Source organism: Nematolebias whitei, chromosome 10, assembly GCF_014905685.2.
Source record: "Nematolebias whitei isolate Nwh7 chromosome 10, NemWhi1, whole genome shotgun sequence".
NCBI classification, from domain to species: domain Eukaryota; kingdom Metazoa; phylum Chordata; class Actinopteri; order Cyprinodontiformes; family Rivulidae; genus Nematolebias; species Nematolebias whitei.
Genome location: NC_056507.1, coordinates 44,216,486 through 44,221,930, shown reverse-complemented (window position 1 = coordinate 44,221,930; position 5,445 = coordinate 44,216,486).

The following is a 5,445-nucleotide window of genomic DNA, read 5'->3' as shown; positions in this document are numbered from 1 at the left end:
GTGAACATCTACAAAGAAATAATCTGTTTGAAGAGTTTCAGTCAGGGTTTAGAGCTCATCATAGCACAGAAACAGCACTAGTAAAAGTCACTAATGATATTCTCATGGCCTCAGACAATGGACTTGTGTCTATACTGGTCCTGTTAGACCTCAGTGCTGCATTTGATACAGTTGATCACAATATTTTACTACAGAGGCTTGAATATGATATTGGGATTACAGGAACGGCTCTAAAATTGTTTAAATCATATCTATCTGATAGATTCTAGTTTGTAAATGTAAATAATAAATCTTCTTCATACACCAAAGTTAGTCATGGAGTTCCTCAGGGCTCAGTGCTTGGGCAAATACTCCATCCATCCATCCATTATCTTTACCTGCTTATTCCATTTTGGGTCACGGGGGTCGCTGGTGCCCATGTCCAGCAATCACTGTGCGAGGGGTGGGGTACACCCTGGACGGGTCGCAAGTCCATCACAGGGCCACATAGAGACAAACGAGACAAACAAACATTCACTCTCTCACTCACACCTAGGGACAATTTAGAGTTACCAATCAGCCTAACATGCATGTTTTTGGTCTGTGGGAGGAAACCGGAGTACCCGGAGAAAACCCACGCATGCACGGAGAGAACATGCAAACTCCACCCAGAAAGGCCCCTGGACCGGGGTTTGAACCAGGGACCTGCTCGCTGAGAGGCAGCAGCTCTACCAGTTGCGCCACCGTGCTGCCCTGGGCAAATACTCTCTACTTTATATATACTTCCATTAGGTAAAGTTATTAAACAGCATGGGATAAATTTCCATTGTTATGCTGATGACACACAATTATATTTATCCATTAAACCCAATGAAACCAATCAGCTACTTAGACTACAAGTATGTCTTAAAGACATAAAAACCTGGATGACCCTTAATTTTCTCCTGTTGAACACAGACAAAACTGAGATTTAGTTTTTTGGACCTGAGCACCTTAGGAATTAATTTTTCAGTCTTTCTCCCTCCTTAGATGCATTAATCTGTCCTCCAGCTCTAATGTTAAAAATCTTGGTGTTATTTTTGATCAGGACATGTCTTTTATCCCCCACATTAAAAACGTTACTAGAACTGCCTTCTTCCACCTGCGTAATATCACTAACATTAGAAACATCTTATCTAAAAATGATGCAGAAAAACTGGTCCATGCATTTATCACGTCTAGACTGGACTATTGCAATGGTTTATTATCTGGGTGTCCAAATACGTCTTTAAAACGTCTTCAGTTGATCCAAAATGCTGCTGCCAGAGTCTTAACTGGAGTTAGTAGGAGATATCATATTTATCCAGTTTTAGCTTCTCTCCATTGGCTCCCTGTCAAATCCAGAATAGAATTCAAAATCTTACTTCTAACCTACAAAGCTCTCAACAACCTAGCTCCATCTTATATTACAGATCTTATTGTTCTGTATTTTCCTAACAGAGCACTTCGCTCTCAGACTGCAGGTTTACTTGTGGTTCCTAGAATTTACAAAAACAGAATGGGAGGCAGATCTTTTAGTTATCAGGCTCCTCTCTTGTGGAACCAACTTCCAATCTCTGTCCGTGAGGCTGACACATTATCCAGTTTTAAAACTAGGCTTAAGACTTTCCTTTTTACTAAATCCTATAGTTAGGGTCGGCTTGGGTTTCCTGAGCTGTCCCTTAGTTATGCTGCTATAGGCTTAGACTGCTGGAGGACAAACTGACCACTTTTCACTCTGCTACTGTCTTTACTTACTCTGCTCAACCTGTTTTGTATTTGTAATTATTTTTTCTGTCCTTAACATGTTTTTTTGTCTTTCAGATACACCTGGACCTATACCTGGACCTACCATTCTATGCTCGTCTGTCTCTCCTTCCTGTCCTCTCAACCAGCCGGTCAAAGCAGATGGCTGCTTGTCCTGAGCCTGGTTCTGCTGGAGGTTTCTTCCTGTTAAAAGGGAGTTTTTCTTTCCACTGTTGCCACTGTGCTTGCTCAGGATGGGAGACTGCATCGAAGCCAAGATTCGACTTGTCTGCTGGATTCCTTAGATAGAGAACTTTACTAATTGGCTTTTATGTATGTGAATGTTTCTGTAAAGTGCCCTGAGACAACTTTGTTGTGATTTGGCACTATATAAATAAACTGAATTGAATTGAATTGAAGTCTTCCAAGTCGATGAGATATCCAGCTGCGTGCGTGTCAACAGGGGAAATTGGCTCGCCTAAAGCCTGTCTTCCCTTCGAAGAAATGTTGTATATTGAGTTGAGGTCAATCAAGTCCATAAATATGGTTCGGAAGATATGCAAGAGAGGCTCAGAAGCAGTTTCACAGACAGACAGAGCAGCAAAGCAAAGCTGAGAGGGAGGGGAGGGGTCAAGCGTCCGATCTCGGCAAGAGCAAGTGGTGAAGTAAAAGTTCAACTGAGACACACTTTTACTATAATGTCGAGCAAGCAAATAATTATTTTTAGGTGCTTATCTTGTTGTAGAGAAGGCAGGTGAATAGCGGTTTGGTTTAGGATGGGAACACTACAGATAGATTCCGGCCAGAAATCCTTTTATCAGCTTTAATGTTGAACAGCAGGGTTATCAAATCCACTGTTTTGGCTAAACAGAAAAACAGAGGCAAACAGTATGATTAGTGTGATAGTAGAATTAAAGCTGTTGCATTATTAGCCTTATTTACAGCCGTGCTGTACATTAGCCAAACAACATGTAACAAAATGCCTCTCAATAGTCCCATTAATGTTTGTTCTAAACCTTACTCAGACATTGACACAGTTTTAACAGTCAGTTCAGTTAGCACTATAATAAACAATAAATGCACAGATGCTCAAACCCCAAAAAAGTCCATGCTCAATAATCCAAGTATTCAATCCAACATTTTTCAGTCAGGTCATCTGGACAGTTTCTTTTTTTGCTGAAACGTTTCACCTTCTATCTGGAAGCCTTCATCAGTCAATGAAACACACAACAAAACTGATTCTTCCCCCAAACAGCACTGCTCAAACAGATGCTCAAACTTGTGAACTAATATCAAATATTAGGCCTAACTCCACATATAGCTTAGCTCTTCCTGGAGTGCAGATATAAACAGCAGCACGCTACAGCATAACATTTATTAGTCACCTGGCTCAATGCTGCTAAACTAACTCAAAGTATCACATTTAAACAGACAAGTATTCTAGTGAAAGTATTGTAAACGTGCCTCAGCAGCGTCAAACTTCACTAATCAATTCAATGCAGTTTATTTATATAGCGCCAAATCACAACAAAGTTGTCTCAGGGCACTTTACAGAAACATTCACAAACATAAAAGCCAATTAGTAAAGTTCTCTATCTAAGGAATCCAGCAGACAAGTTGAATCTTGGCTTTGTTGCAGTCTCCCATCCTGAGCAAGCACAGTGGCAACAGTGGAAAGGAAAACTCCCTTTAACAGGAAGAAACCTCCAGCAGAACCAGGCTCAGGACAAGCTGCCATCTGCTTTGACCGGCTGGTTTGAGAGGACAGGAAGAAGAGACAGACGGACACAGAATGGTAGGTCCAGGTATAGGTCCATGTGTATCTGAAAGACATAAAACACATGTTAAGATAGAAAAAATAATTACAAATACAAAACAGGTTGAGCAGAGTAAGTAAAGACAGTAGCAGAGTGAAAATTGTGGTCAGTTTGTCTTCCAGCAGTCTAAGCCTATAGCAGCATAACTAAGGGACAGCTCAGGAAACCCAAGCCGACCCTAACTATAGGAATTAGCAAAAAGGAAAGTCTTAAGCCTAGTTTTAAAACTGGATAATGTGTCAGCCTCACGGACAGAGATTGGAAGTTGGTTCCACAAGAGAGGAGCCTGATAACTGAAAGATCTGCCTCCCATTCTGTTTTTGTAAATTCTAGGAACCACAAGTTAACCTGCAGTCTCAGAGTGAAAATATGGAACAATAAGATCTGTAATATAATGTTCATAAGATGCACACACACTGAGAACCTTGGTGTTCAGTATCTGCTCTCGTCACCTCCATGCAGCAGCAACTAAACAAAGCTATCACACCTGCTCTGATGCAGTTTATGTGATGAGGCGTTCAAGTGCTCCATTGGAAATCCTAGTGTTTAGTGAATGGACTTTCAGACACTTGTTAAACTGAAAAGAAATGCACAGCGAGTCGCCCTCTGCGTGTTCATGTTTCCGCATATCTGCTTTTAAAATGCAGCTGATTTGACCGTCAAAGTGCATTTATAACGCAAAAGTTAGACTGAGACACACATTTACTATAATTTCAAGCAAACAAAAATTTTTTTTTAAGTGTTATTGTTGTTAATTTCTTGTTAAAGTCCTCCCGTGCATGCTATCATGGCCGCCATTTGGCATCCCATCGATTTTTGGCACATCGGCCCACATTTCTGGGTTGTCAGCGGTGACGCATAATAAGCGTAACGCGTCAATGGTAAAACATAATAGATACAATGTATACTGTGAAGCGACATATTTATGGATTTTTCCACTTTATTAGACAAATTTGGACTGATGCGACTTATAGGACGGTGCGACGTGTACGGCAGAAAATACGGTAGTCTGAGTGAGGACAGAGTGAGATGGAGGTGGTCTTTAGTGCCTTATTGCATTTGTTCCCTTATTGTCAGATTGACTTAAATATCCCAAGCAGCAGGAGTGAATGCCCTCCCCCCCAAAAAAATAACAACAACAAAAAAAACAAGAATTGATAAGTGATTTGAGCCTAGAGTCCACCGTAAAGTTTAATTGCAATCTTTTCTCATTGTTTTTTTTTTTTTTGGAACCACTCACTGGATAACCTCTTTAGATCCAGCTATTTGCACCGGTGAGTTTCATCATCTCCTTTATCCCCCCCCCCCCATCTATAGCTGTGCTGTGCTGAATGGTGTGGGCCTACTCTGCAGCAGATGAGAAATTAGCCTGCATGTTAGAGTCTCGCTTTCATCTGCGTTTCTCACTCACCTCACACTCCACACACACACACCCCACCCCGCCCCACCCTTGCACTCTGCCTTCCTCTAACTGGTGGTTTAAAGCTTTGTGCACCGTTACTGTGCAGTCCATTTTCAGTTGTGAGTTTGGTGGCAATCATAAGCACAGTTTGGTTCTATTGATTTCTTAAAGGCACTCTTGGACAAAAACCCGTTCATAACAGCTATGCTTATCATAAGCCCCTTTTCCACAGCTCCTCTTCAGCCCAGTTCGGCTCGGTTCAACTTGACTCGGTTCAGTACACGTTGTGTTTTCATAGCCCCTTTCAGTACTGGTTTCAGTGGGCGGGGTTCAAATTGACGTCACGTGCCTCACCAGCTGGTGGTGGTGAGACCCTGAAACAGGTTTTAGTACAGGGTGCGAATTTATGTTTGAAGTTTCTGGTAAATTAAAAAGAATACAGATTATTAAAATGATAAAAAATAAACCACACACACACACACA